Source organism: Capricornis sumatraensis, chromosome 2 (assembly GCF_032405125.1).
Source record: "Capricornis sumatraensis isolate serow.1 chromosome 2, serow.2, whole genome shotgun sequence".
Classification (NCBI taxonomy): Eukaryota; Metazoa; Chordata; class Mammalia; order Artiodactyla; family Bovidae; genus Capricornis; species Capricornis sumatraensis.
The window spans coordinates 123,962,439-123,969,680 of record NC_091070.1 but is presented as its reverse complement, the minus strand read 5'-3'; the positions used below and the strand labels follow the sequence as shown (position 1 = coordinate 123,969,680).

Sequence of the window (7,242 nt, the reverse complement as noted above, 5' to 3'; positions counted from 1 at the left end):
CAACTGCTACAAACAACTCCTGTAACATCCTGCAATGAGAATGGATTTCCCCGGTCCCTTCTAACCGCCGCGAAAAAAAGATTCAAATGTCTCTATTTTGGCCCAACCTCGCCGGCACCGGAGACACTGAGTCTGGGCCCCGAGCACGCCAGGCGGCGGACCTGGAACCCGAGTGAGCTGGGGCTCGGAGGAAACAACGCGGAGCCCACAACTGTCCTCGCCTCCTCCTGGCCGCCTCCAAAGCTGCCCCGCTACCCGAGGCAACGGCAGCTTCTCTCGGGCTCAAGTCCTCCACTTCCCACTCGTGATCGGCCTCACCGGTCGCGCTCACGGCACTTGCCCCGGGGCCCTGGGGGTCGCACGGGGCAAGAACAGCAACTGGCTGTGTCCCCACTGCACTGCCCCTTCTCAGCGCCTCCAGAGAACAACTCCACGGGGCACGACCTGGAGTTGGCTCACCATGCCCGGAACGGGGCCCAGCACCCAGCAGTCGCCCAAGAAATGCTGGGCGGTGGATGCATTCCGTCTCAGCGGCTGGGAGTGGTCGGTAGACCGAGAATTCTTACGACTCCTGCAAGTTTTCAGTCCTAGAGAAACCTAGATTTTTCAGGTCAGTCGTTTTCAAAACTTTTTTTCTAGCAGGTGATTTAAGGAACAGATAAAAGTTCCAGAAAGGCCAAGATGGCACCGCCTGGACCGGCTCTGAGCTCCCCACCCAAGACGGTTCTGCGCCTAGTTGCTTGGGTCTGAATTCGTATCCTAACAAAGAACGGGTTTCTCGTGCCTGATCACCGCCAGCAACATCGTGTGGTTCTACCTTTTGGACTTGGTGGCTTGATCCTTCCTGCCCACCGAGCAGGTGGGTGGGATGGCGAAGCGGACACCGCGCCAGAGAACTCAAGCTCTGAAGCATCCCAGACCTCGCCCGAAGCCCCCAAGGCCTGGGGTCAGCTTGCCCTTCAGCTTCGGCCTCGCAGGGCTCCAGGTGCCCCCCGGAGGAGGATGCCTACCGCACCGTAAATAACCTCCGCTGTCTAATCCGGGGCATTTGGCTAAGGTGATAGGAATCCGCCCTTTTCTGGCCTCAGGGGTCCTCGAGGAGTCCCCCTAATCCTGCCGATTGAATTTGCTTGCAAAGAGAGAGACTCCCCGCCTATCTCCATTTCTCTGGCCTAGGCTGTGCATGCTGGTCCAAGACTTAGGGGTTACTAGTAACCCCAAACAGGTAACCTCCTGTCTGTCTTTATCTTTGCAGAGGGGTGCTCCTATACATATAAAAGTCCCCAATAACCCTGCACACAAGGAAACTACCAGAGTCAAAAACTGAATTCCCCATAATGGGTACACTACAGGCAAAATTCAGTTGTTTCTATGCAATAGGAGTGAACAATCTGGAAAGGAAATTAAGAAAACAATTCCACTCACAAGATCACTTAATTAATTAATAAGGGAGGTGAAAGACTTGAACACTGAAAACTGTGAAACATAGCTGCAAGAGATTAAAGAACCCCTAAGGGAATGGAAAGACAGCCTCCATGGACTGGAAGATTCAGTGTAGTTGAGATGCCAGTACTACTCGAAGTGATCCGCAGAGTCAGTGCAATTCCTATAAAAAATTATCCTCTGCATTTTCTAAATGGTCCTTGTTAATAGATTTAAGGGACTAGATCTGATAGATAGAGTGCCTGATGAACTATGGACTGAGGTTCATGACATTGTACAGGAGACAGGGATCAAGACTATCCCCATGGAAAAGAAATGCAAAAAAGCAAAATAGCTGTCTGCAGAGGCCTTACAAATAGCTGTGGAAAGAAGAGAAGCGAAAAGCAAAGGAGAAAAGGAAAGATATTCCCATTTGAATCCAGAGTTCCAAAGAATGGCAAGAAGAGATAAGAAAGCCTTCTTCAGCGATCAATACAAAGAAATAGAGGAAAACAACGGAATGGGAAAGACTAGAGATCTCTTCAGGGAAATCAGAGATACCAAGGAACATTTCATGCAAAGATGGGCTCAATAAAGGACAGAAATGGTATGGACCTAACAGAAGCAGAAGATCTTCACAACCCAGATAATCACGATGGCGTGATCACTCACCTAGAGCCAGACATCCTGGAATGTGAAGTCAATGCTTTCAAGGCCTTAGAAAGCATCACTACGAACAAAGCTAGTGGAGGTGATGGAATTCCAGTGGAGCTGTTTCAAATCCTGAAAGATGATGCTGTGAAAGTGCTGCACTCAATATGCCAGCAAATTTGGAAAACTCAGCAGTGGCCACAGGACTGGAAAAGGTCAGTTTTCATTCCAATCCCAAAGAAAGGCAATGCCAAAGAATGCTCAAACTACCACACAATTGCATTCATCTCCCACGCTAGTAAAGTAATGTTCAAAATTCTCCAAGCCAGACTTCAGCAATATGTGAACAGTGAACTTCCAGAGGTTCAAGCTAGTTTTAGAAAAGGCAGAGGAATCAGAGATCAAATTGCCAGCATCCACTGGATCACGGAAAAAGCAAGAGAGTTCCAGAAAAACATCTATTTCTGCTTTATTGACTATGCCAAAGCCTTTGAGCGTGTGGATCACAATAAACTGTGGAAAATTCTGAAAGAGATGGGAATACCAGGACACCTGACCTGCCTCTTGAGAAATCTGTATGCAGGTCAGGAAGCAACAGTTAGAGCTGGACATGGAACAACAGACTAGTTCCAAATAGGAAAAGGAGTACGTCAAGGTTGTATATTGTAACCCTGCTTATTTAACTTATATGCAGAGTACGTCATGAGAAACGCTGGGCTGGAAGAAGCACAGGGTGGAATTAAGATTGCCGGGAGAAATATCAATAACCTCAGATATGCAGATGACACCACCCTTATGGCAGAAAGTGAAGAGGAACTAAAAAGCCTCTTGATGAAAGTGAAAGAGGAGAGTGAAAAAGTTGGCTTAAAGCTCAACATTCAGAAAACGAAGATCATGGCATTTAGTCCCATCACTTCATGGGAAATAGATGGGGAAACAGTGGAAACAGTGTCAGACTTTATTTTGGGGGGCTCCAAAATCACTGCAGATGGTGATTGTAGCCATGAAATTAAAAGATGCTGACTCCTTGGAAGGAAAGTTATGACCAACCTAGACAGCATATTCAAAAGCAGAGACATTACTTTGCCAACAAAGGTCCGTCTAGTCAAGGCTATGGTTTTTCCAGTAGTCATGTCCGGATGTGAGAGTTGGACTGTGAAGAAAGCTGAGCGCCGAAGAATTGATGCTTTTGAACTGTGGTGTTGGAGAAGACTCTTGAGAGTCCCTGGGACTGCAAGGAGATCCAACCAGTCCATTCTAAAGGAGATCAGTCCTGGGTGTTCTTTGGAAGGACTGATGCTAAAGCTGAAACTCCAATACTTTGGCCACCTCATGCAAAGAGTTGACTCCTTGGAAAAGACTCTGATGCTGGGACGGATTGGGGGCAGGAGGAGAAGGGGGCGATCGAGGATGAGATGGCTGGATGGCATCACTGACCCGATGGACATGATTGTGAGTGAACTCTAGGAGTTGGTGATGGACAGGGAGGCCTGGCGTGCTGCAGTTCATGGGGTTGCAGAGTCGGACACGACTGGGTGACTGAACTGAACTGAATCCCCTGCAATACAGTTCATTTCAGACATTGTCGATTTCATCTCTTAAAGTTAGACTGGGTCTTTGTTTATGTTTGCATGTGTCTACTTAACTGTTTGAACTTATGTAATGTTGTTGTTCAGTCCCTCAGTCATGTCCAGCTCTTGGTGACCCCATGGACTTCAGCTCATCAGGCTTCCCTACTCTTCATTAACTCCTGGAATTTGCTCAAACTCATGTCCATTGAGTCAGTAATACCATCTCATCCTCTGTCACCCCCTTCTCCTCCTGCCCTCAGTCCTTCCCAGTATCAGGGTCTTTTCTAATGAGTCTGCTCTTCACATCAGGTGGCCAAAATATTACAACTTCAGCTTCAGCATCAGTCCTTCCAATGAATGTTCAGGGTTGATTTCCTTTAGGACTGACTGGTTTGATCTCCTTACAGTCAAAGGGATTCTCAAGAGTCTTCTCCAGTACTACAGCTCAAAAGTATCTTCAGCTCTCAATCTTTTTTATGGTCCAACCCTCACATCTGTATATGACTACTGGAAAAAACAAGCTTCCCTGGTGGCTCAGATGGTAAAAAAAAATCCACCTGCAAAGTGGGAGACATGGGTTCGATCCCTGGGTTGGCAAGATTCCCTGAAGGAGGGCATGGCAACCCACTCCAGTTTTCTTGCCTGGAGAACTCCCATGGACAGAAGAGCCTGGAGGGCTACATACAGTCCATGGCGTCTGTAGAGTCGGACACAACAAAGCACACAACACTGGAAAAAACATAACTTTGACTGGAATATAGTTGGAATAAAAGTTTAAATGTCCTTCCCTGGTTATTCTGACATCTGTGTCAGCTCTCGGTCACTCATAAATGATCAATGCATCCCTGTATTGTGAGTCATTTCCCCTTCCTCTTTGGATATCTAAAAATCTGATGGAATGCCAGACATTGTAAATGTTATTTTGTTGGGTGCTGGATAGTTTTGTGTTCCTATAAATGTTGAGTCTTGTTCAGGGTTGCCCTTAAGTTATTTGCAAACAGTTTGATGGTTTCAGGTCTTGCTTTTATGATTTGCTAAATGGTCTGGAGCAGCTGAACACTCAGTCTAGGGCTACAAGTTCCTGCTACTGAGGTAAGACTTGAGTACTCCACTCCATGATCTCCTTAATTACAATGTTATTATTATTATTTTCTAGTCTACCTGTTGAGGGCAAGCATGACTGTGAGTGCCAGGCTTTCTGTTTTCTCTGACCCTATCAAAGATTTCCCCCTGACTTTGGGGAGTTTTCTCCCAGGGCTGCACTGATCAGTACTTTGCTGCCCACTGCAGGAGTCTCCTTTGCAGAGCTCCCCCTGATTACCTTCAGCATCTCTCTCCTCCCTGGGGGTTTGTCCTATGGACTCTAGCTCCTTTGGCATCCAGGAACTTGTGTCCTCAGCTCAGCAAGGTCCACTGGGCTGGTTTTCAGTTTGCTCCTGGTGCCTCTTGGGAACTTTCCATGCAATAAATTGGAGCCATTGTTTCCCATCTCTCAGGGATCACTCCCTGTCCTTCACCTGATGCCAAGTCTCCTGAAAATCTTTGTTTAATGTCCCCAGTCTGACTTTGTTGTTTCAGCAGTTAACTTGGTTTCTATTAATTGTATATGGGTGTGGGGACCCTATGAACTCAAGATGTGAGAAAACCATTAAGATTCTAAAAAGAGTTATATATGGTACAGAACACAGGTTTCCACTAAAATCTTTTGAGGTCTGTATTTGTCAAACAACAAAAGACTTCACACAAAGTATCACGACTAGCAAACATCTTGCAAAGAAATCAGACATCACTGAGTGAGTGAACAACTGCAAGTATCTCAATAGAAGTTTTGCCTGAGGTGTCTCAAAAGTAATCACACCCCTTCATTCAATTTCTTAAAGATAACTTACAACTTTTGGCACCAAGCAAATGGGGAGAAAAATAGTTGCAAACCCATACCTACTACAACAGAGAACCTCTTAAAAAAAAAAAAAAGACATTCTTGGAGTTTTACTTTACCCCCACCCCAGCCTACCCGTCTTTTCCAACTCTGCTGCTAAGTCACTTCAGTCGTGTCCGACCCCCGCGACTGCCCCACCCCCCACCCCCCACCCCCCACCCCCCAACCCCCACACCCATCGCGACACCCTTGCGACCCCCCACGACCCCCAGACTCCATAGAGCCCATAGAAAGACCCCAAAGAAAGACTGACTCCGAAAGACCCCATAGCCCCACCCCATAGCCCCACCCCATAGCCCCACCCCATAGCCCCACCCCATAGCCCCACCCCATAGCCCGCAGCCCACCGGGCTCCCCGATCCCTGGGGTTCTCCAGGCAAGAACACTGGAGTGGGTTGCCATTTCTTTCTCCAATGCATGAAAGTGGAAAGTGAAGTCGCTCAGTCGTATCCGTAACTCGACCTTTTAACGACCCCACGGACCGCAGCTTTCCAGGCTCCTCCGTCCATGGGATTATTTCAGGCAATAATACTGGAGTGGGGTGCCATTACCTTCTCCAACTCCACCCACCACTCTGAGAAACAAATTTGAACTTCAACACATATTGAGGAGACTCAAGTTCATTTCTGGGTCAAGAATATTCCCCAGAGAAAAAAACAGCCATCTATTCCAGTACTCTTGTCTTAAAAATCTCAGAAATGGAAGAGCCAAAGAGAGTCAGATAACGATTTTGTGACTAAACCACCCCTAAGAAAACAGTTAAATCTGCAGAGTTTCCCCTATTTGAGGAAATCGCAGAGGTCAACACACCCGGAGTGCAATGGGTGAATCTCGCTCTGGGAGAACCACCTTCTTGATCATGGTATCTCCTCTGCCAGGTAAGTATGAGTTAGTTTTCCACCTGCCCCCCGTACAGCTTTAGATACGTTCACCGTACACACACGCTGACTTTGCCGTTTCCCCGCAACTCTTCCACTATCCTCCACACCCTCTCATTTTCCACGCCTCTCAGGCCCTCCAAATAACTCTTCTAAAAAAAATCCAACAAATCTCAGGAAATTTTCCGTAACCGGGGAAGTGCCTCGCCGGGAACAGTACCACTAGGCTGCAAAATTTACATAAGCCAACCCCATTCAGGACCTCTAAGGCGGCTCCTCTCCTTCAACTCAAGCCCCGCCCCACCCCTGTCGAGATGACCAATGGCGAGTCCCCTGTGACGAGGAAGTGACGTCATGATTTCATCAACCTTAGCAATCGACCTGCTTACAAGGATAGAAGAGACCTCGGACTTCCTTGGTGCCTCAGACGGTAAAGCGTCTTCCCACAGTACGGGAAACCCGGGTTCGATTCCTAGGTCGGGAGGATCCTGTGGAGAAGGAAATAGTTACCCCCTCCAGTACGCCTGTTTGGAAAATCCTATAGACGGAGGATCCTGGTAGGCTACAGCCCAAGGGGTTGCAAAGAGTCAGGCACGACTGAGCGATATAACTTTCACCCTTTAAGTGAGACATAGACGGGTTTTATTTCTTTTCACTTTAAAATTTTTATTTTTTATTTGGGTATAGCCAATTAACAATGTTGTGGTAGTTTCAGGTGAACAGCGAAGGGACTCAGCCATACATATACATGGAGATACAGACGGATTTTGCCAGCCTCCTG

The 7,242-nt window shown here is 47.3% G+C and overlaps 1 pseudogene; it reads right to left on the bottom strand.

The window, feature by feature from the left end:
* Positions 1 to 6,292: 6,292 nt before the first annotated feature.
* On the bottom strand, positions 6,293 to 6,469 carry LOC138074830 (U1 spliceosomal RNA; annotated as a pseudogene).
* Between the last annotated feature and the right edge of the window lie 773 nt (positions 6,470 to 7,242).